The sequence below is a fragment of the Ranitomeya imitator genome, chromosome 1, assembly GCF_032444005.1.
Source record: "Ranitomeya imitator isolate aRanImi1 chromosome 1, aRanImi1.pri, whole genome shotgun sequence".
NCBI lineage: Eukaryota > Metazoa > Chordata > Amphibia > Anura > Dendrobatidae > Ranitomeya > Ranitomeya imitator.
This window is the reverse complement of record NC_091282.1, coordinates 1004951109-1004978711: the sequence shown is the minus strand read 5'-3', so window position 1 is coordinate 1004978711 and position 27603 is coordinate 1004951109.

Below are 27603 nucleotides of genomic sequence, written 5' to 3'. Positions count from 1 at the left end.
TGAGCCCCATCGGGGACAGTGATGATAATGTGTGCAAAACTGTAAAGCGCTGCGGAATATGTTAGCGCTATATAAAAATAAAGATTATTATTATTATTGCCCTGTCACGAACGCTCTGTTAAGGACTGGCGGAACAAACCAAGTAAAAGATGAAATGGAACTAGGTGCGTTCGCAGTCCGAGGTCCACCGTGCAGGTAAAAACCCTGCTGCTAGTAAGACGGACTATATGGCGGTACTCAGGGCCGTATTTAGAGTTTCTGCTGCCCTAGGCACTTTTCGTGCTGCCTCCCCCATTGGTGAGTATGACACTATCGGCAGTGACTTAGGCTACTTTAACATCAGCGATTTTTGACATTTGCGGCAGTTTTTCCGCATCTGTAACGGATCACTTACGGCAACAGTGCGTTTGGCCTCATTCATTCCCTATGGGACTTGGACATGTGCGGAGCGGCACTTGCGGTTTTGCCGCGATCCGGCAAATGCGGTACTTGCAGCAACAGGGAAAAAAAATGCTGCTAGCCGTGTTTTTTGTCTCGCCTCAAGTGCAAAACCTCAAGTGCCGCACATGTCCGCAAGTCCCATAGGGAATGAATGAGGCCGAACGCAGAGTTGCCGGCCCGTAACTGATACGTTACGCGGCAGATGCGGAAAAACTGCAGTATCTGCCGCGAACGGAGAAAATTGCTGATGTGAATGTAACCTTAGCAAACCTTTCCAGTTGTCATGTGAGAATCTAGTGAATCTCATACACATTACATGGTCAGTTGATTCTGCCATGGTTGCAAGGTTTGACAGATTTCTAAAGGGAACCCCCTCTTCAGCCTCACCCTGTTGGATGCAGGATGCAGACTTCCCTCAGCAGCCTCTCCTCACTCCCGTAAGCAGCCTCCACCTGCCAGATGCAGCCTCCACCTGCCGAATGCAGCCTCCACCTGCCGAATGCAGCCACCTCAGCAGCCTCTCATCTCACCAGCCTCTCATCTCCTCACCAGCCTCCCATCACCAGCCTCACCTCTCCTCTGCAGCCTCCCCTCACCAGCCGCTCATCTCCTCTCCAGCCTCTCATCTCCTCTCCTCACCAGCCTCTCATCTCCTCAGCAGCCTCTCATCTCCTCAGCAGCCGCTCATCTCCTCAGCAGCATCCCATCTCCTCACCAGCCTCCCATCTCCGCCCATCACCAGCCTCTCCTCTCCTCACCAGCCTCTCTTCCCCTCACCAGCCTCCCTTCTCTCCTCACCAGCCTTCCCTCTCACCAGCCTCTCCTCTCACCAGCCTCCCCTCTCCTCACCAGCAGCCTCTCCTCTCCTCACCAGCAGACTCTCCTCTCCTTAACAGCCTCCCATCTCCTCACCAGCCTCTCTTCAGCAGCCTCTCATCTCCTCACCAGCCTCCCCTCTCACCAGCCTCCCCTCTCCAGCCTCCCCTCTCCTCACCAGCCTCCCTTCTTCTCTCCTCACCAGCCTTCCCTCTCACCAGCCTCTCCTCTCCACACCAGCCTCCCCTCTCCTCACCAGCAGCCTCTCCTCTCCACATCAGCAGCCTTTCCTCTCCTCAAAAGCCTCCCCTCTCCTCACCAGCCTCTCCTCTCCAGCCTCCCCTCTCAGCAGCCTTCCCTCCCAGCAGCCTCCCCTCTCAGCAGCCTCCCCTCTCAGCAGCCTCCCCTCTCAGCAGCCTCCCCTCTCCTCACCAGCCTCCCCTCTCCTCACCAGCCTCCCATCTCCTCTCCTCACCAGCCTCTCATCTCCTCAGCAGCAGCCTCCCCTCTCATCTCCTCTCCAGCCTCTCATATCCTCCCCTTAGCAGCCTCCCCTCACCAGCCTCTCCTCTCCCCTTAGCAGCCTCCCCTCTCATCTCCTCTCCAGCCTCTCATATCCTCCCCTTAGCAGCCTCCCCTCACCAGCCTCTCCTCTCCCCTTAGCAGCCTCCCCTCTCATCTCTTCTCCAGCCTCTCATATCCTCCCCTTAGCAGCCTCCTCTCTCCCCTTAGCAGCCTCCCCTCTTCTCAGCAGCCTCCCTCCTCAGCAGCCCCCCTCAGCTCCTGACCAGCCTCCCCTCTCCTCACCAACCTCCCCTCTCCTCACCAGCCTCTCATCTCCTCAGCAGCAGCCTCCCCTCTCATCTCCTCACCAGCCTCTCCTCTCCAGCCTCTCATATCCTCCCCTTAGCAGCCTCCCCTCACCAGCCTCTCCTCTCAGCAGCCTCCCCTCTCATCTCCTCTCCAGCCTCTCATATCCCCCCTTAGCAGCCTCCCCTCACCAGCCTCTCCTCTCCCCTTAGCAGCCTCCCCTCTCATCTCCTCTCCAGCCTCTCATATCCTCCCCTTAGCAGCCTCCCCTCTCATCTCCTCTCCAGCCTCTCATATCCTCCCCTTAGCAGCCTCCCCTCTCCCCTTAGCCTCCCCTCTCATCTCCTCTCCAGCCTCTCATATCCCACCTTAGCAGCCTCCCCTCACCAGCCTCTCCTCTCCCCTTAGCAGCCTCCCCTCTCATCTCCAGCCTCTCATATCCTCCCCTTAGCAGCCTCCCCTCACCAGCCTCTCCTCTCCCCTTAGCAGCCTCCACTCTCCAGCCTCTCATCTCCTCTCCTCAGCAGCCACTCATATCCTCCCCTTAGCAGCCTCCCCTCACCAGCCTCTCCTCTCCCCTTAGCAGCCTCCCCTCACCAGCCTCTCCTCTCAGCAGCCTCCCCTCACCAGCCTCTCCCCTCCCCTTAGCAGCCTCCCCTCTCCCCTTAGCAGCCTCCCCTCTCCAGCCTCTCCTCTCCCCTTAGCAGCCTCCCATCTCCAGCCTCTCCTCTCCAGCCTCTCATCTCCTCTCCTCAGCAGCCACTCATATCCTCCCCTTAACAGCCTCCCCTCTCCCCTTAGCAGCCTCCCCTCTCATCTCCTCATATCCTCCCCTTAGCAGCCTCCCCTCACCAGCCTCTCCTCTCCCCTTAGCAGCCTCCCCTCTCATCTCCTCTCCAGCCTCTCATATCCCCCCTTAGCAGCCTCCCCTCACCAGCCTCTCCGCTCCCCTTTGCAGCCTCTCATCTCCTCTGCAGCCTCTCCTCACTCACATCAGCAGACTCCCGTCTCCTCTCTCACCTCACTCCTCTCTGCAGCTTCCTCTCACACTGCCCGCCTCCTCTCCCTGCTCCCCGCCGACTTCAGTATCTTCTCCCACAAACATGGCATGCTGCTCAGCTCTGCACTCTGCTCCAGTGCTCTTACATTAAGAAGAGCGCGCAGCATGTCACATGACCGGCGTCAGGACCATGATGCACTTGGGCCTGCCTGCTGCTTAAAGGTACAGCACCCATTTCTGGACGCCAGATGCACACTAAGGCCGGCTTCACACTTGCGAGTTTTACGGACGTAAGATCGCAGAAACTACGTCCGTAAAACTCGCAAAAAATACGGCACAATTATTCTCTATGCCCCTGCTCCTATCTGCCGTATTTTACTGATCAGTATTATACGGCTTTCTACGGCCGTACAAAATCGCAGCATGCTGCGTTTGTCACCGTACTGCGTAAGAAATACGCCAATGAAAGTCTATGGAAGCGTGAAAAATACGGATTTCACACGGACAAGCAGTGTGACTTGCGAGAAATACGCAGCGCTGTTAGAGAGAAAAGCCGGTAATTCAGTGCGGTGTACAGTAAAATCACACTGACAGCTTCCAGTAGAATAGGTAGAATAAATGTGTACACATAGAATAGGTATATATATATATATGTCAGTGAGACACATATATGTATATATATTCATATTTATTCCAGCGCTATACAGCTTGAAAGCCGGTAATTCAATTACCGGCTTTTTCTTTCTCCTTCCTAAAACCCGACATGATTTGAGACATGGTTTACATACAGTAAACCATGTCTTCTCTCCATTTTTTTTGCAGATTCCACACTACTAATGTCAGTAGTGTGTATCTGCAAAATTTGGCCGTTCTAGCTCTTAAAATAAAGGGTTAAATTGAGGAAAAAATTGGCGTTGGCTCCCGCGCAATTTTCTCCGCCAGAGTAGTAAAGCCAGTGACTGAGGGCAGATATTAATAGCCTGGAGAGGGTCCACGGTTATTGGCCCCCCCCTGGCTAAAAATATCTGCCCCCAGCCACCCCAGAACAGGCACATCTGGAAGATGCGCCTATTCTGGAACTTGGCCACTCTCTTCCCATTCCCGTGTAGCGGTGGGATATGGGGTAATGAAGGGTTAATGCCACCTTGCTATTGTAAGGTGACATTAAGCCAGATTAATAATGGAGAGGCGTCAATTATGACACCTATCCATTATTAATCCAATTGTAGTAAAGGGTTAAATAAAACACAAACACATTATTTAAAATTATTTTAATGAAATAAAAACAATGGTTGTTGGAGTATTTTATTCTACGCCCAATCCAGTCACTGAAGACCCTCGTTCTGTGAAAGAAAAAACATAATAAACCAACAATATACTTACCCTCCGCAGATCTGTAACGTCCAACGATGTAAATCCTTCTGAAGGGGTTAAAACATTTTGCAGCAAGGAGCTTTGCTAATGCAGGCTGCTCCTCGCTGCAAAACCCCGGGGAATGAGTCTAAATATAGATCAATGAGCTATATTTAGCTTCATTTGCGGTGAGGCGCCCTCTGCTGGATGTTCATAGATCGTGGGAAATTTCCTAGAAAGCTCCCAGGCTTTCTAGGCAAGTTCCCACGATCTATGAACATCCAGCAGAGGGCGCCTCACCGCAAATGAAGCTAAATATAGCTCATTGATCTATATATAGACTCATTCCCCGGGGTTTTGCAGCGAGGAGCAGCCTGCATTAGCAAAGCTCCTTGCTGCAAAATGTTTTAACCCCTTCAGAAGGATTTACATCGTTGGACGTTACAGATCTGCGGAGGGTAAGTATATTGTTGGTTTATTATGTTTTTTCTTTCACAGAACGAGGGTCTTCAGTGACTGGATTGGGCGTAGAATAAAATACTCCAACAACCATTGTTTTTATTTCATTAAAATAATTTTAAATAATGTGTTTGTGTTTTATTTAACCCTTTACTACAATTGGATTAATAATGGATAGGTGTCATAATTGACGCCTCTCCATTATTAATTAGGCTTAATGTCACCTTACAATAGCAAGGTGGCATTAACCCTTCATTACCCCATATCCCACCGCTACACGGGAATGGGAAGAGAGTGGCCAAGTGCCAGAATAGGCGCATCTTCCAGATGTGCCTGTTCTGGGGTGGCTGGGGGCAGATATTTTTAGCCAGGGGGGGGCCAATAACCGTGGACCCTCTCCAGGCTATTAATATCTGCCCTCAGTCACTGGCTTTACTACTCTGGCGGAGAAAGTTGCGCGGGAGCCCACGCCAATTTTTTCCGCAATTTAACCCTTTATTTTAAGAGCTAGAACGGCCAAATTTTGCAGATACACACTACTGACATTAGTAGTGTGGAATCTGCAAAAAAAATGGAGAGAAGACATGGTTTACTGTATGTAAACCATGTCTCAAATCATGTCGGGTTTTAGGAAGGAGAAAGAAAAAGCCGGTAATTGAATTACCGGCTTTCAAGCTGTATAGCGCTGGAAAAAATAGTAATATATATACATATATGTGTCTAATGATATATATATATATATATATATATATATAGACAGTATATATATTTTTTTTTTTCTTTTTGGGACACATGGATCATTTCTATAGCGGTATGTTGGTTTTGCAAGCCTGCGAGAAAACCACGCAGTACGGATGCCATACGGATTACATACGGAGGATGCCATGCGCAAAAAACGCTGACACACCCTGCCTACGGAGGAGCTACGGACCACTATTTTCGGGACATTTCAGCGTATTACGGCCGTAATATACGGACCGTATTTTCATACGCTGAGTGTGAAGCCGGCCTAACAAGTAATGCCCGGATAGCGGGCAGCCCTGCGCCCGAGACCCCCTCCCCCCGCAGCAGCCGTGGCTGAGGTAGGTGGGTGGGTGGGGTGACCCCCGAACCTTTAAAAAAAAAAAAATTATATATTTTTTTAAACTTGCTCAGGTGCCGCCCCCTTCACATTGCCCCGCCCTAGGCACGTGCCCTCAAGTGCCTAGTGGCAAATACGGCCCTGGCGGTACTATAAGTATACACGCACGGGTTAACCTCACCCTGCGTGAAGGAAGCGATCCTGTTGCGTCACAGGACTGCGGTACCGCACATAGAGCGCGAGCAAGAAGTCAGCGAACTCAACCCCAACTAGGATTGAAGTCCGATTAGACACTTGCTGGCACAACACCGCAACTGGGTGTAAGGAAACTAAATAATAATATAAAGGCACAAGAGTGCATGCGGTGCCGCACAGACGGATGCCACTAACCACCCAGGCTTGGGTCAGGAAAGCGCAGAGCAAGCGCACGGCGCCGTACAGGCGGACACAGCAACTGGTAGCTGTAATGTGTGTTACGTGCTGTTGGATAAATCGGGCGCTAGATAGCAAACATACACCTTCCACGAACAATAATTCAATAGGAAGGGTTATTTAAAGAGCGACTTTCACTCACAACACACACACACATATTTACAAGACAATACTAGCGCATGGCCGTGCGGTCATGCGCAGTTTATATAGCTGCAGCACAGGAAACAGCTACAGAAGTTTTGCCCTTTCAGGACCTGCCAAAAGGACCAATGGGATGTGCTGCAGTACCTGAGCATGTGACCCTCGATCTCCAACAGGAGATCCTGCCCTGGGCATGCTCAGACAGAGAAAAGCAGGACTTAGATCCAGAAACGTCCACTCGCCGCTGCCCAGCACTGGCTTCAATGGCAGAAGCAGGAGAAGCAGCAGCAGTAACTCTTCGCACAGAGTCAGACGCTGAGCGAGATGCTGGGATCGATGTCCCTGCTGAGCAGACTCCACTGCGGCTGGAGAAGAATGGGAGACCGCAGCGGAGACGGATCGAGATTCCCCCTGTGCAGCAGAGGAAACTCGACTCCTAACATTCCCCCCCCTCCTTGGGCCTCGCTACGTTCGAAGGCAGCAATGAGCTGCGGGGCCCGAATGTGCTCAACAGGCTCCCAGGACCTGTCCTCGGGGCCATAACCATTCCAGTCTACCAAATAAAATTTTTTGCCACGTACCACCTTGAACCCCAAAATAGCGTTCACCTCATAATCGTCCGTAGATGAACCCGATGTCCCAGCAGATGACTCGGAAAACCGGGACATGTACACGGGTTTCAAGAGGGACACATGAAAGGTGTCGGTGATACCCAGGCGTGGCGGAAGGGCCAAACGATAGACCACAGGATTAACCTGCTCGAGGACCTTGAATGGGCCCAAGTAGCGAGGAGCAAATTTAGTGGACTCAACTCGCAGCCTGATGTAACGGGCGGAGAGCCACACCAAGTCGCCAGGAGCAAAGGTCGGAGCGGGGCGCCGATGAGCATCGGCGGAGGACCTCATTCTCTCCTTAGAGGCCCGAATGGCGTCCTGAGTGCGGTCCCAAATATCCCGTGCCTCCACAGCCCAGTCTGCCACCCTGGAGTCGGCGGAAGACACGGGCATAGGCACAGGTACCCGTGGATGCTGACCATAGTTGAGGAGGAATGGGGTTTGTCCAGTGGAGTCGGCTATGGCGTTGTTCAGTGCAAACTCTGCCCATGATAGCAAGGATGCCCAGTCATCCTGCCTGGCTGAAACAAAATATCGCAGGTATGTGACCAAGGTCTGGTTGGCCCTCTCTACCAACCCATTCGTCTCGGGATGATAAGCGGAAGAGAGATTCAACTCAATACTGAGAAGACGACAAAGCTCTCTCCAGAACCGAGACGCAAACTGGGGACCCCGGTCACTGACAATTTTGTCAGGCATACCATGTAGGCGGAAGATGTGTTTAATGAACAACGCTGCCAAGGCCCGTGCAGAAGGTAACCGTGGTAGCGGCACCAAATGCACCATTTTTGAGAAATGATCGGTGATGACCCAAATGATGGTACAGCCGCGAGACTTGGGTAAACCCACAACAAAGTCCATCTCGACCATCTCCCAGGGCCTATCTGCCACCGGCAAGGGATAGAGCAACCCAGCTGGCCTTTGACGCAGAGATTTATTTTTGGCGCAGGAGACACACGCCAGAATATAATCCCTGACATCCCGGACCATATGCGGCCACCAGTACGTCCTCGCCAGTAGCTCAGATGTCCTCTTTGTCCCAAAGTGTCCACCCACCCTGGACGAATGAGCCCAAGAGAGAACCTCCAGTCGCAAATTAATGGGCACAAAAGTCTTGCCCAGAGGCACAGACTCTAGCGAAACCGGCGCTACGGTTCTCAGGCTCTCGGAAGGGACAATAAGCCGAGGCTCTTCTTCCTCCTCCTCAGTTGACATAAGGGAGCGAGAGAGAGCGTCAGCACGGATATTCTTCTCCCCGGCGAGATAATGAAGGGAAAAGTGGAACCGGGAGAAGAACAGGGACCATCTGGCCTGGCGAGAATTTAGCCGCTGGGCTGTTTGCAAATAGACCAAATTTTTGTGGTCCGTGTAAACTTGGAAGGGAAACCGCGCACCTTCCAGAAGGTGTCTCCACTCCGAAAAGGCCAACTTCATTGCTAGCAACTCCCTGTCCCCGATGGAGTACTTTCTCTCCACTGGCGTGAAGGTCTTAGAGAAGAAGAAGCATGGATGCTTCCGACCTTGAGCATCCTTTTGATAGAGGACTGCTCCAGCACCACGAGGCATCCACCTCCATTAGGAATGGCTTATACACATCGGGACGATGTAAGATGGGAGCGCTAGCAAAGTGGGACTTAATAGAAGTGAAGGCCTTGGAGACCTCTTCCGACCACAATTTGGGATTCGCTCCCTTCTTGGTGAGGGCTACCAAGGGAGCTACCAGAGTTGAGAAGTGGGGAATGAACTGGCGGTAACAGTTTATGAACCCCATAAAGTGCTGCACCGCTTTAAGAGAATGGGGCTCTTGCCAGTCCATCACAGCCTGTAGTTTGGCAGGATCCATAGCCAATCCCTGGGCGGAGATGATATAGCCCAGGAAAGGTAAGGACTCCTGCTCAAACACACACTTCTCCAACTTCGCATAAAGAGAGTTTGCCCGTAGGAGGTCGAAGACTCTGCCAACATCTCTCCGGTGGGAGTCAATATCTGGAGAAAAGATGAGAATATCATCCAGATAGACTACAACCGAGGTGGAAAGCATATCCCGGAAGATGTCGTTGACAAAGTCTTGGAAAACGGCAGGTGCATTACAGAGCCCGAAGGGCATCACCAGATACTCATAGTGCCCATCTCTGGTGTTAAATGCCATTTTCCATTCGTCCCCCTCACGGATGCGAATCAGGTTATAAGCACCCAGCAGATCTAGTTTAGTAAACACTCTAGCTTCCCGAAGCCTATCGAAAAGCTCAGATATCAAAGGCAAAGGGTACTTGTTCTTAACTGTGATAGCATTAAGACCCCTGTAGTCTATGCATGGACGTAGTTCTCCATTCTTCTTCTGCACGAAAAAGAACCCTGCCCCAGCAGGTGACACTGACTTCCTGATGAACCCTCTTGCCAGATTCTCTTGAATGTACTGAGATATTGCCTCCGTTTCCGGGAGAGATAATGGATAGACTCGACCCCGGGGAGGCTCAGCACCAGGCAAGAGATCAATAGGACAGTCATAGGGGCGATGGGGCGGAAGGGTCTCCGCTGCCTTTTTGGAGAACACGTCTGCATAAGACCAATATTGCTTGGGGAGAGAGGAAAGATCTGCGGGTACCTCTGTAGTAGCAACCTGAACGCACTCTCGATGACACCTGTTCCCACAAGATTCACCCCATCCTAGAATTCTGCCTGAGGACCACTCGATGTGAGGAGAGTGGTACCGTAACCAAGGTATCCCCAAGAGAACCTCATCAATTCCCTCAGGAATGACGAGTAGAGATATAATCTCCTGATGAGATGGTAACATGGACAGAGTAAAAGGGATAGTTTGATGTGTAATCTGTGCGGGCAGTGTCGACCCATTCACCACTCGTACCATTACTGATTGAGATAGCATGACCAGAGGAATTGCGTGACGTTGGGCGAAGGCTGAAGACATAAAATTGCCCTCCGCCCAAGAATCCACGCAGAGTTCTACCGAGTGAGAGGATGAGCCCAATGTTATTGTCCCCTTAAAGGACAATTTGGAGGCAAACGTCGCCGTGTCTAGTGCACCTCCACCAACTACCACTAGACGCTGACGTTTCCTCGACCGCTGGAGACATCTGGAGGCAAGATGTCCTGTCTGTTGGCAAAGATGACAAATCTGGAGTGCACGAGCGGTCCAGGACTTAGATCCCGCTCGTGACTCTACCACAGGCTCATGGGGCTCAGGAGCCTGCTCTGGAGATTCCAAAGGTTTGGCGAAGGTGGGAGCCAGCCGAAACCTCTGCCTACACTGGGCTCGCTCTAACCTCCGCTCGTGAAAACGGAGATCAATACGAGTGGATAGAGTTATTAATTCCTCCAGTGTGGCGGGAATCTCCCTAGTGGCCAGGGCGTCCTTAACGTGGTCAGCCAGCCCCCTCCAAAATATTGGAATGAGGGCTTTATCCGACCACTCCAGCTCAGATGCTAAGGTGCGGAAGTGGACGGCTAAATGACTGACCAAGGACGAGCCCTGAGTCAATGCCAACAATTGGAGCGCCGTATCATGGGTGACACGAGGTCCTAAAAAGACGTGTTTCAGAGTGCTCAGAAACAACGGAGCACTCTGCACCACATGATCGCTACGCTCCCATAGCGGCGTAGCCCACTGCAACGCCCTGTCCGATAGAAGAGACACTATAAGTCCCACCTTAGCCCGCTCTGTAGGGAAACGAGAGGCAAGAAGCTCGAGATGGATAGAGCACTGACTCACGAAACCCTTACAAGACTTACTGTAACCAGAGAATTTCTCTGGAAGCGGGAGGCGAGTTAGAGTCGGGACAGGAGCGGCAGTGGACAAGGTGGCTGCAGCAACACTAGCAGCCTGAACAGCGACAGCAGTGACATCCACAGCTGAGGTTGAACGCTCAAGAGCCGCCAACCTTCCCTGCAGCTGCTGGATGTACCGCTGTGAACGCTGATCGTCCATCATTTACTAGCCAGACCTTGGCGCTAGTATTATGTTAAGGACTGGCGGAACACACCAAGTACAAGATGAAATGGAACTAGGTGCGTTCGCAGTCCGAGGTCCACCATGCAGGTAAAAACCCTGCTGCTAGTAAGACGGACTATATGGCGGTACTATAAGTATACACGCACGGGTTAACTTCACCCTGCGTGAAGGAAGCGATCCTGTTGCGTCACAGGACCGCGGTACCGCACATAGAGCGCGAGTAAGAAGTCAGCGAACTCAACCCCAACTAGGATTGAAGTCCGATTAGACTCTTGCTGGCACAACACCGCAACTGGGTGTGTAAGGAAACTAAATAATAATATAAAGGCACAAGAGTGCGTGCGGTGCCGCACAGACGGACGCCACTAACCACCCAGGCTTGGGTCAGGAAAGCGCAGAGCAAGCGCATGGCGCCGTACAGGCGGACACAGCAACTGGTAGCTGTAATGTGTGTTACGTGCTGTTGGATATGTCGGGCGCTAGATAGCAAACATACACCTTCCGCGAACAATCATTCAATAGGGAGGGTTATTTAAAGAGCGACTTTCACTCACAACACACACACATATTTACAAGACAATACTAGCGCATGGCCGTGCGGTCATGCGCAGTTTATATAGCCGCAGCACAGGAAACAGCTACAGAAGTTTTGCCCTTTCAGGACCTGCCAAAAGGACCAATGGGATGTGCTGCAGTACCTGAGCATGTGACCCTCGATCTCCAACGGGAGATCCTGCCCTGGGCATGCTCAGACAGAGAAAAGCAGGACTTAGATCCAGAAACGTCCACTCGCCGCTGCCCAGCACTGGCTTCAATGGCAGAAGCAGGAAAAGCAGCAGTAACTCTTCGCACAGAGTCAGACTGAGCGAGACGCGGGGATCGACGTCCCTGCTGAGCAGACTCCACTGCGGCTGGAGAAGAATGGGAGACCGCAGCAGAGACGGATCGAGATTCCCCCTGTGCAGCAGAGGAAACTTGACTCCTAGCACGTTCTACCACTGACTTACACGGTGACACAGATGGAGTTGCGCACGAGCTAGAAGAGGAGGTTATAGATGACCCAGTTGTTGACCCCGATTGGCAGCCATTGGGGGAACAGGGTGCAGGTGGCAGTAGTTCTGAAGCGGAGGAGGAGGGGCCGCAGCAGGCATCAACATCGCAACAGGTTCCATCTGCCAGGCCCGTATCTGGTCCAAAACGCGTGGCAAAGTCAAAACCTGTTGGAGGACAGCGTGGCCATCCGGTTAAAGCTCAGTCTGCAATGCCTGAAAAGGTATCCGATGCTAGAAAGAGTGCAGTCTGGCATTTTTTTAAACAACATCCAATTGATCAGCGCAAAGTCATTTGTCAAAAATGTTCAACTACCTTAAGCAGAGGTCAGAATCTGAAAAGTCTCAATACAATTTGCATGCATAGACATTTAACCACCATGCATTTGCAAGCCTGGACTAACTACCAAACGTCCCTTAAGGTTGTAGCACCCTCGGACAATGAAGCTAGTCAGCAACGCAACATCCCTTCCGGCAGTGTAGGGCCACCATTTTCCGCACCACCTGCAGTATCTGTGCAGGTTTCTTTGCCAGGCCAAAGCAGTCAGGGTCAGGGAATCACCAGTTTCGTAGTAGGAAACACTGCATCTAGGGCACCGGCGGCAACAATACCATCTCCCACCGTCTCTCAGTCTGCCATGTCCACCGGCACCCCCGCTAGTTCCACGATCTCCAGCTCTCCAGTCCAGCTCACCCTACATGAGACTATGGTTAGAAAAAGGAAGTACTTAGCCTCGCATCCGCGTACACAGGGTTTGAACGCCCACATAGCTAGACTAATCTCCTTAGAGATGATGCCCTACCGGTTAGTTGAAAGCAAAGCTTTCAAAGCCCTGATGGACTACGCTGTACCACGCTACGAGCTACCCAGTCGACACTTCTTTTCCAGAAAAGCCATCCCAGCCCTCCACCAGCATGTTAAAGAGCGCATCGTCCATGCACTCAGGCAATCTGTGAGCACAAAGGTGCACCTGACAACAGATGCATGGACCAGTAGGCATGGCCAGGGACGTTACGTGTCCATCACGGCACACTGGTGAATGTTGTGGATGCAGGGTCCACAGGGGACAGCAATTTTGGGACAGTTCTGCCTAGCCCACGGTCTAGGAAACAGTTGGCTGTAGCCGTTCGCACAAACTCCTCCTTCTCCTCATCCTCCTGCAGAAGCGAGAGCTCGTCCACAGACCGCAGTTGCACAACCACTCCATCCGCAGCTGCCACTGTTGCACACCAGGTCTCCTATTATGGGGCAGTTACTGGCAAGCGTATTGGCTATGAAGTGTTTGGGCAACAACAGACACACCGCGGAAGTTCTGTCCGAGTTCTTGCAGAAAGAAACGCAGTCGTGGCTGGGCACTGTAGATCTTGAGGCAGGCAAGGTAGTGAGTGATAACGGAAGGAATTTCATGGCTGCCATCTCCCTTTCCCAACTGAAACACATTCCTTGCCCGGCTCACACCTTAAACCTGGTGGTGCAGGGCTTCCTGAAATGTTATCCGGGGTTATCCGACCTGCTTCTCAAAGTGCGTGGACTTTGCTCACATATCCGCCGTTCGCCCGTACACTCCAGCCGTATGCAGACCTATCAGCGGTCTTTGAACCTTCCCCAGCATCGCCTAATCATAGACGTTGCAACAAGGTGGAACTCAACACTGCACATGCTTCAGAGACTGTGCGAACAGAGGCGGGCTGTTATGTTTTTGTGGGAGGATACACATACACGGGCAGGCAGTAGGATGGCAGACATGGAGTTGTCAGGTGTGCAGTGGTCGAAGATACAAGACATGTGTCAAGTCCTTCAGTGTTTTGAGGAATGCACACGGCTGGTTAGTGCAGACAACGCCATAATAAGCATGAGCATCCCCCTAATGCGTCTGCTGATGCAAAGTTTGACGCACATAAAGGATCAGGCATCTGCAGCAGAGGAAGAGGAAAGCCTTGATGACAGTCAGCCATTGTCTGGCCAGGGCAGTGTACAGGACGAGGTAGCGGGCGAAGAGGAGGAGGAGGATGAGGAGGATGATGGGGATGATTATATTTTTAATGAGGAAGCTTTTCCGGGGCCACTGGAAATTGCTGGCGTGGCAAGGCCGGGTTCGGGTTTTTTGAGGGACACAAGTGACGTAGATTTGCCTGAAACTGCCCCTCAACCAAGCACAACCGCAGATTTGACAACTGGAACTTTGGCCCACATGGCGGATTATGCCTTACGTATCCTCAAAAGGGACACACGCATTACTAAAATGATGAAAGATGACGAATACTGGTTGGCCTGCCTCCTTGATCCTCGCTATAAAGGCAAACTGCAAAATATAATGCCACATGAGAACTTGGAACTAATATTAGCAACCAAACAATCAACTCTTGTTGACCGTTTGCTTAAGGCATTCCCAGCACACAGCGCCCGTGATCGTTCTCACACGAGCTGCAGGGGCCAGCAGACCAGAGGTGTTAGAGGGGCAGAAATCAGAAGTGGCGTTGGACAGAGGGGTTTTCTGACCAGGTTGTGGAGTGATTTTGCTATGACCGCAGACAGGACAGGTACTGCAGCATCAATTCAAAGTGACAGGAGACAACATTTGTCCAGTATGGTTACTAACTATTTTTCATCCCTTATCGACGTTCTCCCTCAACCGTCATTCCCATTTGATTACTGGGCATCCAAATTAGATACCTGGCCAGAATTGGCAGAATATGCATTGCAGGAGCTTGCTTGCCCGGCAGCTAGTGTCCTATCCGAAAGAGTATTCAGTGCTGCAGGTTCAATATTAACCGAAAAAAGGACTCGTCTGGCTACCCAAAATGTAGATGATCTAACCTTCATTAAAATGAACCACAACTGGATTTCGAAATCTTTTGCCCCACCTTGCCCGGCCGACACCTAGCTTTCCTATGAAAAGGTCTTGCCTGTGGGCTATTCTGAATGACTTTTCCAATCTCGTAATTTGCAGCACCTGATTGTTCAGCATACGACATGTTTACACCTCCCTAAATGGCCAAACTCCCCACACGGGGCCGTGGTATCACCACTTGGCGCCAGCACCCGTGAGAGTGCTGTTTGTCTGAAGAGGTGGGTGTGCCCGCTTTTGGTCGACGGCACTGCCACTGGGTCCCTCATAGTACAATAAAGTGTCTCTGGCGGTGGTGGTGCGCACCCAACGTCAGACACACTGTTGTAACATGAGGGGCCCTGGGCCTGTACCGCCGGCCGCAAGAGAGTCCCCCACCCCCAGCTCAAACATTGCTAAACCACTTGCACAATTATCTCTCACAGTTCCACCAATGTTTAGTCTATGCGCTGACATCCGTAAATTCCTGCCACTGACAATACCATTGTGTTGACATGTATGATGGTACTTAACATAGTCAGGGGCAGTGTCCTATATTTACCCAAGTAAATACTTTGTGCCAAATTACTAGGTCTGAAACTACGCAGAGGAGCCCACCCCAGTACCGAATGATTGCACCCTTTGGTGGTTTCGTTTTGTTGTCATGCGAGAGATTAACATGTATTTATTGTTTGGGACTACTAACTGGCAGACACTCATTACAATCGGCCTCCGCTGACAACACCAATGCTGCCCGTGTACCCCTGGAACCAATTATAAATTGCCTACAGCCCAATTTTATTATGTTAGGCCTTCGAAGCCTGTCTGCGGTCCCTTCTTTCTACTACTACTCCACTGACCAGACCAATGCTGCCCGTGTACCCCTGGAACCAATTATAAAGTGCCTACAGCCCAATTTTTTTATGTTAGGCCTTCGAAGCACGTCTGCGGTCCCTCCTTCCACTAGGCCTCCACTGACCTTTCTACTGCTGCCCGTGTACCCCTGGAACGAATTTAAAAGTGCCTACAGCCCAATTTTTTTTTTGTTAGGCCTTCGAAGCCTGTCTGCGGTCCCTCCTTCCACTAGGCCTCCACTGACCTGTCTACTGCTGGCCGTGTACCCCTGGAACCAATTATAAAGTGCCTACATCCCAATTTTATTATGTTAGGTGTTGTGAATTCTGTGATCAAGCTCCCTCCTGTGGTCATGAGTGGTACTTCGGCTGGTTCTGTCTATGAGCTTCTGCTGGTGGATGTGAGTGGGGCTGCGGCTTCTGAGTTTCCTTCCTCAGGTGACGAGGCTAAGTCGTTAGGTGCTGCTCTATTTAACTCCACCTAGTTCTTTGTTCCTGGCCTCCAGTCAATGTTCCAGTATTGGTCTGGCTCTTTCCTGGATCGTTCTTGTGGCCTGTCTGCCCTGCATAGGCTAAGTTCTGCTTGTGTTACTTTTGTTTGCTATATTTTCTGTCCAGCTTGCTATATTGGTTTTTCATGCTTGCTGGAAGCTCTGAGACGCAGAGGGAGCACCTCCGTACCGTTAGTCGGTGCAGAGGGTCTTTTTGCCCCCTCTGCGTGGTTGTTTGTAGGTTTTTGTGTTGACCGCAAAGCTATCTTTCCTATCCTCGGTCTATTCAGTAAGTCGGCCCTCACTTTGCTAAAATCTATTTCATCTCTGTGTTTGTATTTTCATCTTAACTCACAGTCATTATATGTGGGGGGCTGCCTTTTCCTTTGGGGAATAAGGTAGGCTTATTTTTCTATCTTCAGGGATAGTTAGTTTCTCAGGCTGTGCCGAGTTACATAGGGAGCGTTAGGCGCAATCCACGGCTACCTCTAGTGTGGTATGATAGGATTAGGGATTGTGGTCAGCAGAGTTCCCACGTCTCAGAGCTCGTCCTATGTTAGTAACTATCAGGTCACTTTGTGTGCTCTTAACCACTAGGTCCATTGTGGTTCTGAATCACCTGTTCATAACAGTTAGGCCTTCGAAGCCTGTCTGCGGTCCGTTCTTTCTACTACTCCTCCACTGACCAGACCAATGCTGCCCGTGTACCCCTGGAACCAATTATAAAGTGCCTACAGTCCAATTTTTTTTATGTTAGGCCTTCGAAGCCTGTCTGCGGTCCCTTCTTTCTACTACTACTCCACTGACCAGACCAATGCTGCCCGTGTACCCCTGGAACCAATTATAAAGTGCCTACAGCCCAATTTTTTTTATGTTAGGCCTTCGAAGCCTGTCTGCGGTCCCTCCTTCCACTAGGCCTCCATTGACCTGTCTACTGCTGCCCGTGTACCCCTGGAACCAATTATAAAGTGCCTACATCCCAATTTTATTATGTTAGGCCTTTGAAGCCTGTCTGCGGTCCCTTCTTTCTACTACTACTCCACTGACGTGTCTACTGCTGCCCGTGTACCCCTGGAACGAATTTAAAAGTGCCTACAGCCCAATTTTTTTTTTATGTTAGGCCTTCGAAGCCTGTCTGCGGTCCGTTCTTTCTACTACTCCTCCACTGACCAGACCAATGCTGCCCGTGTACCCCTGGAACCAATTAAAAAGTGCCTACAGCCCAATTTTTTTTATGTTAGGCCTTCGAAGCCTGTCTGCGGTCCCTTCTTTCTACTACTACTCCACTGACCAGACCAATGCTGCCCGTGTACCCCTGGAACCAATTATAAAGTGCCTACAGCCCAATTTTTTTATGTTAGGCCTTCGAAGCCTGTCTGCGGTCCCTCCTTCCACTAGGCCTCCACTGACCTGTCTACTGCTGCCCGTGTACCCCTGGAACCAATTATAAAGTGCCTACATCCCAATTTTATTATGTTAGGCCTTCGAAGCCTGTCTGCGGTCCCTTCTTTCTACTACTACTCCACTGACCTGTCTACTGCTGCCCGTGTACCCCTGGAACCAATTAGAAAGTGCCTACAGCTAAATTTTTTTATGTTAGGCCTTCGAAGCCTGTCTGCGGTCCCTTCTTTCTACTACTACTCCACTGACCTGTCTACTGCTGCCCGTGTACCCCTGGAACCAATTAGAAAGTGCCTACAGCCCAATTTTTTTATGTTAGGCCTTCGAAGTCTGTCTGCGGTCCTTTCTTTCTACTACTACTCCACTGACCAGACCAATGCTGCCCGTGTACCACTGGAACCAATTATAAAGTGCCTACAGCCCAATTTTTTTTATGTTAGGCCTTCGAAGCCTGTCTGCGCCCCCTCATTCCACTAGGCCTCCACTGACCTGTCTACTGCTGCCCGTGTGCCCCTGGAACGAATTTAAAAGTGCCTACAGCCCATTTTTTTTTATGTTAGGCCTTCGAAGCCTGTCTGCGGTCCCTTCTTTCTACTACTACTCCACTGACCAGACCAATGCTGCCCGTGTACCCCTGGAACCAATTATAAAGTGCCTACAGCCCAATTTTTTTTATGTTAGGCCTTCGAAGCCTGTCTGCGGTTCCTCCTTCCACTAGGCCTTCACTGACCTGTCTACTGCTGGCCGTGTACCCCTGGAACCAATTATAAAGTGCCTACATCCCAATTTTATTATGTTAGGCCTTCGATGCCTGTCTGCGGTCCGTTCTTTCTACTACTCCTCCACTGACCAGACCAATGCTGCCCGTGTACCCCTGGAACCAATTAGAAAGTGCCTACAGCCCAATTTTTTTTATGTTAGACCTTCGAAGCCTGTCTGCGGTCCCTTCTTTCTACTACTACTCCACTGACCAGACCAATGCTGCCCGTGTACCCCTGGAACCAATTATAAAGTGCCTACAGCCCAATTTTTTTATGTTAGGCCTTCGAAGCCTGTCTGTGGTCCCTCCTTCCACTAGGCCTCCACTGACCTGTCTACTGCTGCCCGTGTACCCCTGGAACCAATTATAAAGTGCCTACATCCCAATTTTATTATGTTAGGCCTTCGAAGCCTGTCTGCGGTCCCTTCTTTCTACTACTACTCCACTGACCTGTCTACTGCTGCCCTTGTACCCCTGGAACCAATTATAAAGTGCCTACAGCCCAATTTTTTTATGTTAGGCCTTCGAAGCCTGTCTGCGGTCCCTCCTTCCACTAGTCCTCCAGTGACCAGTCCACTGCCACCCGTGTACCCCTGGAACCTATTTCAAAGTGTATACAGCCTACTTTTTTTCTTTTATTTATAATTATAAAGCCCAGATGGACTACGCTGTACCACAGTAAGAGCTACCCAGTCGTCACTTCTTTTGCGAGAAAAGCCATCCCAGCCCTCCACCATCATGTAAAAATCCGCATTGTCCATGCTCTCAGGCTATCTAATAGTAGAAAGGTTCACCTGACAACAGATGCATGGACCAGTAGGCATGTCCACGAAAGGTTACATGTCCATTACGGCGCACTGGGTTAATGTTGTGGATGCATGGTCCACAGGGGACAGCCTACTAAGTCTGTCTGCAGTCCCAAATAGAAATTGTCCTCCGCTTACCACACCAATGCTGCCTGTGTACCCCTGGAACATTTTATAAACTCCATTGACCAAAATTTTGGGTTTAAAGCCTAATACCAGTGTCTGCCGCTCCAAGGTGTTCTCCGGGTTGCCTTTTCTGAGCTTTGATCTTCAGGCTCTCGTTTAGTATTTTTTTTAAATCTAACTGCAGTGGGGCTAGTACTTGGGTTGGGGCCTACTACCAGTGTCTGCCGCTCCAAGGTGTTCTCCGGGTTGCCTTTTCTGAGCTTTGATCTTCAGGCTCTCATTTAGTATTTTTTGGTAAATCTAACTGCAGTGGGGCTAGTACTTGGGTTGGGGCCTACTACCAGTGTCTGCCGCTCCAAGGTGTTCTTTGGGTTGCCTTTTCTGAGCTTTGATCTTCAGGCTCTCGTTTAGTATTTTTTGGTAAATCTAACTGCAGTGGGGCTAGTACTTGGGTTGGGGCCTACTACCAGTGTCTGCCGCTCCAAGGTGTTCTCCAGGTTGCTTCTCCTTTGCTTCAATCTTCTGGCTCTCGTTTAGTAGTTGTTGAAAACAACACTGCATGCGGCCTACAAGTTGGGTCAGGGGTGTAGAGACGGTGTGTTCCACTCCAAGGTGTTCCTCAGGTTGCCTCTCCATTGCTTCAATCTTGAGGCTCTTGTTAAATAGTTGTTAAATGGAACAACTGCATTTGTCCTACTAGTTGGGTTGGGGCCTACTAACAGTGTCTGCCGCTCCTTGCTGTTCTCCTGGTTTCCTGTCCTGAAATTCCATTTTCAGGCTCTCGTTAAGTAGTTGTTAATGTTAGACTGCATTTGGCCTACTAGTTGGGTTGGGGCCTACTATTGGTGTCTGCCGCTCCTTGCTGTTCTCCTCCACTGAACAAAGCTGTGCCGCCTGTTTACTACTGCTGCCAATTTCGAACTGCATTTAGACTAATTACTGATTTGGGCCAACTCTCTGTGTCAGCCTCTCATTACAGTTGTCCTCCACTGAACAAAGCAATGCCCCCTGGTTAGTCCTCTTACCAATTTTGAACTGCATTTAAACCACTTTATTCTTTGGGCCTATATCGGTGTTTCCTCCTCATCCTGCCCATTGCCCAGCCAGTGATAGATGAGTCTGCTGGTAGATTGACCCATAACGCAACATTCCCCGTGCACGCTACACAGCAAGATTGTGACCCTGCTGAAAGTCAGGTTCCTCTTCCCGCATACCATACCACCTTACACGGGGACAAAGAGGAAGGTGCAGATGAAAGTGCAGGTTCCTTCATCAGGTGGGGGGAGGAATACTCGTTGGCGACGTCACTGGCACAGGGCCCCTCATAGTACGCAAAAGTGTCGCTGCCGGTGGGAGGCGCCCCCGCCGTGCAAACACACCGCCGTACTTTGAGGGGCCCTGTGCCAGTGCCAATGCCAACGAGTGGGCCCCCCTTGCTTGCTCAGGATCACAGCACTTGCAAAGTTTAAATACTTACCTTACCTTAACTATTATTATAAGGGAAATTAAGATTGACAAGCTTCATTAAGAAGAATGCATGGTTTTGGCATTAAAATGGGCACTCTAGGTGTTTTCCTGGCCCCCACTCACTGCCAACTATGCTGCCCCATTGACTTGCATTGGGTTTCATGTTTCGGTCGATCCCGACTTTACGTCATAATCGGCCGATTTCACTCGACCCGACTATTGAGATAGTCGGGTTTTGTGAAACCCGACTCGACTCTAAAAATGTCAAGGTCGCTCAACCCTAGTGCTACAGCGTTCGGGACAGGGCACCATAGTCTCATCAGGGTCAGATTCTGGCTCAGCAAACTGCGAGTACAATGTAGTGATCTGACTCGATGGAACAGCATCATAATCTAGCTGTGGCTGTGCATCAGTGCACTCCATGTCCGATTCTTCTTGTAATGGGCAGGGAAAAATTTCCCTTTCTAACCCAGGCACGGTATGTGTAAAGAGCTCCATGGAGTAACCTGTTGTGTCGCCTGACGCATCCTTCACTTTTGGTTTGGGAGAAGGACACAAGGAAATGTCTTGTTCCTGACCGGGAGCATCCACTGACGACTGGCTGCTGTAACATTTTGAACTTTGGGAAGAGGAGGCCAAAGAGCTAGAGGCTGAGTCAGCAAGGAAATCCAAAACTTTTTCCTGCTGCTCCGGCTTTAAAAGCTGTTTTCCTACTCCCAGGTAAGGGAGCCTTCGAGGCCTTGTGTAGCCAGACGATGATGCAGGCTCAACACCTCCAGCCTTAGGTGCTACTGTGCTTTTTACCACTACCACCAGATGCAGCACCACCATCAGTACCAGCTGACAACCCCCGCCCACGGCCTCTTCCACCAGACTTCTTCATTTTTGGGGGGGAGACACAGAACCACAACTCTGGCCCTGTGGTATAACAGTAAACTATGAACGTGGCAGAAAGTGGCTGCCTGATATATACGACACACTAGCAGTACAGCAGAATATACACTGTGTGCGAATTTTAATCTCCCTTTTTTGGGGAGGAGACACAGAAGCACAACTCTGGCCCAGTGGTATAACAGTAAACTATGAACGTGGCAGAAAGTGGCTGCCTGATATATACGACACACTAGCAGTACAGCAGAATATACACTGTGTGTGAATTTTAATCTCCCTTTTTTTGGGGGGGAGACACAGAAGCACAACTCTGGCCCAGTGGTATAACAGTAAACTATGAACGTGACAGAAAGTGGCTGCCTGATATATACGACACACTAGCAGTTCAGCAGAATATACACTGTGTGCAAATTTTAATCTGCCTTTATTTTGGGGGGGGAGACACAGAACCACAACTCTGGCCCAGTGGTATAACACAACACTATGAACGTGCCAGAAAGTGGCTGGAATTATTATTTAAAAAAAAATAAAAAAATAAAAAAAATAACAAGCTCCCTACAATGAGCTCAGGACAAGTATGGCAGCAATAAAAAGGACTGCTTAACACAAAAATGTGGACAAATAAACAAGATAGATAACTGTGCAGAAAGGAGCAACAGGAATTTTGCTTTAAAAAAAGCAGTTGGTTTGCACAGCACCGTGCACACAGCTATGCAGCTGCTGCACTAAAATACGACCTCCCCTGTCCCTGCACAAAAAGGTGGTGTGGGACAGTGAAAATCGCTCCAGCACAAGCGGTTTGGGGGTTTATATTTCCTCCCTAACTCTGTCCCTGCTTCTGACTAACTGCACCAACACCTCTCCCTATGCTCAGATCGGCAGAAGTAAGATGGCGGTCGGTGTGCACGCCCCTTTATACCCCCTGTGACGCCACAGACAGCAAGCCAATCACTGCCATGCCCTTCTCAAATATGGTGGGGACCGAGACCTATGTCATCACACTGCCCACACTCTGCGTCCTCCTTCATTGAGTGAAAAACGGCGGTGACAGCGTCATATAAAACGCGACTTTGGCGCTATGATCGTGCACCGCATGGCCGATCCCACTGTAGGATCGGTTCGGGTTTCATGAAACCCGACTTTGCCTAAAAGTCACCGATTTATGAAAATGACCGATCCGTTTCGCTCAACCCTAGCAGCCAGCAGTAAAAAAAAAGGACTGCTGCATACAAAAGTGTGGACACTTTTTTCTTTGAAAAAAGCAGTTGGTTTTCACAGCAGCGTACAAACAGCAATGCAGCTATCAGGGAGCCTTATAAGCTACAGAGCTGATGCGCAGAAATCTAGCCTCCACTGTCCCTGCAAAGAAAAGGTGGTGTTGGACAGTGGAAATCGCTACAGCACAAGCGGTTTGGGGGTTAATATTCCCTCCCTAACAATATCCTTTCTTCTGACGAAGCTGCAGCAACCTCTCCTTACGCTCAGATCGGCAGAAGTAAGATGTCGGTCGGCATGCACGCCCCTTTATAGCCCCTGTGACGCCATTGAAAGAAAGCCAATCACTGTAATGTCCTTCTCTAAGATGGTGGGGACTGAGACCTATGTCATCACACTGCCCACACTCTGCGTCCACCTTCATTGGCTGAAAAATGGCGCTGAATGCGTCATATGAAACGCGACTTTGGCGCGAAGATCGCGTACCGCATGGCCGATCCCACACTGGGATCGGGTCAGGTTTCATGAAACCCGACTTTGCCGAAAGTCGGCGACTTATGAAATTGACCGATCCGTTTCGCTCAACCCTACTCACCACACATCTAGATATGCTCTTTGGGGGTCTACTTTCCAAAATGGGGTCACTTGTGGGGGGTTTCTACTGTTTAGGTACATCAGGAGCTCTGCAAATGCAACATGACATCCTCAGACCATCCCATCAAAGTCTGCATTCCAAGCGGCGCTTCTTCCGTTCCGAGCCCCGATGGGTGCCCAAACAGTGCCCCCCCACATATGGGGTATCAGCATACTCAGAACAAACTGGTCAACAGATTTTGGGGTCCAATGTCTCCTGTTACCCTTGAGAAAATAAAAAATTCCAGGCTAAAAAATCATTTTTGAGGAAAAAAAAGGATTTTTTATTTTCACGGCTCTACTTTATAAATTTCTGTGAAGCACTTGGGGGTTTAAAGTGCTCACCACACATCTATATAAGTTCCTTAAGGGGTCTAGTTTCCAAAATGGGGTCACTTGTGGGGGGCTTCTACTTTTTAGGCACATCAGGGGCTCTCCAAATGCGACATGGCGTCCAATCTCAATTCCAGCCAATTCTACATTGAAAAAGTCAAACGGCACTCCTTCTCTTCCAAGCTCTGCGGTGCACCAAAACAGTGATTTACCCCCACATATGGGGTATTGATGTGTTTAGGAGAAATTGCACAACGACTTTTTTGGTCTAATTTCTCCTGTTACCCTTTTGAAAATAAGAATTTGAGGGCGAAAAGATCATTTTTGTGCAAACAAATGGATTTTTTATTTTCACAGCTCTACGTTATAAACTTTTGTGAAGCACTTGGGGGTTCAAAGTGCTCACCACACATCTAGATAAGTTCCATAAGGGGTCTAGTTTCCAAAATGGTGTCACTTATGGAGCATTTCTACTGTTTAGGCACATCAGGGGCTCTCTAAACGTGACATGGCATCCGATCTCAATTCCAGCCAATTCTGCATTGAAAAAGTGAAACGGCGCTCCTTCTCTTCCAAGCTCTGCGGTGCGCCCAAACAGTGGTTTACCCCCACATATGGGGTATCGGCGTATTCAGTAGAAATTGCAGAAAAAATGTATGGTTAAATTTCTGATTTTACACTTTCCATTTTTTTAATAAATAATCGCAACTAATATCGAAGAAATGTTACCACTATCATGAAGTACAATATGTCGCAAAAAACAGTCTCTGAATCAGTGGTGACAAGTGAAGGTGAGTATGTACTCTATGTTTAATGTACTGTATGTCTATATGTATGTAATGTATGTATGTATGGTAAGAGTCGAGTTCCCGTCGCTGCACAGGGGAATCTCGAACCATGTCTGCTGCGGCCACAGTGGAGCCTGCTCAGCGGACACGTCTGTCCCAGCGTCTCACTGAATCTGATACTGTGCAAAGGGTTACTGCTGCTTCTCCAGGCTCTGCTATTGTACCCTGCACTGGTCTGCGGCGAGCAGGCTTTTCTGGGACTAAGTCCTGCTTTGCACACACTGAGCATGTCCAGGGTAAGATCTCTCAGTGGAGATCAAGGGTTACATACTCAGGTACTGCAGCAACTTCCATTGGTCCTCCAGGAACATCCTGTACCTGATCAAGTTCTGTGGCAGCCTTCCATTGGTCCTTCTTGGAAGGTCCTGTAGGTGCTATAGCTATAAAAGGTTCTCATGACCGCAAGTTCATACGCTAGTATCAAATATGTACGAGCTCAGCGCCAGTGTGGTCATGTGTGTGATCAGTAGTGTTGAGCGATACCGTCCGATACTTGAAAGTATCGGTATCGGATAGTATCGGCCGATACCCGAAAAATATCGGATATCGCCGATACCGATATCCGATACCAATACAAGTCAATGGGACATCAAATATCGGAATGTATCCTGATGTTTCCCAGGGTCTGAAGGAGAGGAAACTCTCCTTCAGGCCCTGGGATCCATAGTGAGGTGTAAAATAAAGAATTAAAATAAAAAATATTGATATGCTCACCTCTCCGGCGGCCCCTGGACATCACGCTGGTAACTGGCCGGCTTCTTTGTTTAAAATGAGCGCGTTTAGGACCTGCGAATGACATCGCGGCTTCTGATTGGTCACGTGCCGCTCATGTGACTGCCACGCGACCAATCAGAAGCCGTGACGTCATTCGCAGGTCCTTAATTCCTCGAATTAGGAGTTTAGTGAATGAGCATGACGTCGCGGCTTCTGATTGGTCGCGTGGCGGTCACATGAGCGGCACGCGACCAATCAGAAGCCGCGATGTCATTCGCAGGTCCTAAACGCGCTCATTTTAAACAAAGAAACCGGCCGGTTACCAGCGTGATGTCCAGGGGCCGCCGGAGAGGTGAGCATATCAATATTTTTTATTTTAATTCTTTATTTTACACATCCCTATTGATCCGATACCGATACCCGATACCACAAAAGTATTGGATCTCGGTATCGGAATTCCGATACCGCAAGTATCGTCCGATACCCGATACTTGCGGTATCGGAATGCTCAACACTAGTGGTCAGCGACCCGGCTGAAAAAAGCCCCTAGAATTCTGGCACCTCCGGTGAGGAGTTTATGTCTGAATTCAGGGATGGCTAATAGCCATTAGAATTCTGGCTCCACCGGAGAGGAGCTGCGTGTTGGTTGGACTGCATGACCACTGTCGGCTCTCCACAGTAGCTTTGTCCCCTGTGAGCTAAACAGGGCACGGCGTTCTCTTTATTACAGGCTCTGTGAATTAACAGAGTTTGTTTATACTAATTTGTTTCGCCGCCTTGCTTAGCAGCAGGTTCTTTCCTGCACGGTGGATCCTGGGTTGCGAACGCACCTATCTCGTTTAATAAATATATATATTCGGTGCGTTCCGCAACTCTAAGAATATACTAGTGCCAGGATCTGGCTAAGTAATGGCAGATGAACAGCGATTGCAGGGGTACATCCAGCTAATGGAGGGCTGGTTGGCATCTCTTAAGCGTGCAACCTCGGTGGTGGATGTTACTGCAATAGCTGTTCAGGCTGCTAGCGTGGCTGCAGCAGCTTTACCCACTGCCACCTCTGTTCCAACTTTATCTCACCTCCCATTGCCTGAAAAATACTCTGGGGACAGTAAGTCCTGTAGGGGTTTCGTAAACCAGTGTGGTATACACCTCGAGCTCCTGGCTGCACGTTTTCCGACAGAGTGGGCAAAGGTGGGATTCATAATCTCTCTCCTGTTGGACAGAGCTTTGGAGTGGGCTACGCCGCTGTGGGAACGCAACGATCATGTGGTGCAGAGTGTTCCTCGGTTTCTGTACACTCTGAAACAGGTCTTTGTAGGACCTCAAGTCACCCATGATACAGCGCTCCAACTGCTGGCTTTGACTCAGGGTTCGACCATGGTCAGCCATTTTGCCATCCATTTCCGGACATTACCATCTGAGTTGGAATGGCCAGATAAAACCCTCATTCCTGTATTTTGGAGGGGGCTGGCTGACCATGTGAAGGATGCTTTGGCCACTAGGGAGATTCCCGCCACACTGGAGGAGCTCATAGCTGTATCAACTCGCATAGACCTTCGTTTTCACGAGCGAAGGTTGGAGCGAGCCCAGTGTAGGCAGAGGTTTTGGCTGGCTCCCACCTTCGCCAGATGTTTGGAATATCCAGTCTAGGCATTCGAGTCACATGAGGCCATAGAGGTAACAGGAGCGGGGTCCAAGTCCCAGTCCGCATGTGCACTTAAGGTCTGTCATGTTTGCCGGCAGTCAGCAGATCTTGCCTCCAAGCGTCCTCAGTGGTCGGGGAAACGTCAGCATCTAGTGGCAGTAGGAGGAGGTACACTAGACACGGCGACGTTTGCCTCTAAGTTGTCCTTCAAGGGGACAATTACCATAGGCCCATCCACTCTTATGGTATAGCTATGCATGGAGTCTGGGGCGGAGGGTAATTTTATGTCATCCGCTTTCACCTAGCGTCACACAATACCCCTGGTGAGGCTTGCCAAACCAGTAACTGTTCGAGTGGTAAATGGCTTGACACTACCCTCACAGAATACCCACCAAACCATTCCTTTCACTCCTTCTGTCTGTGTC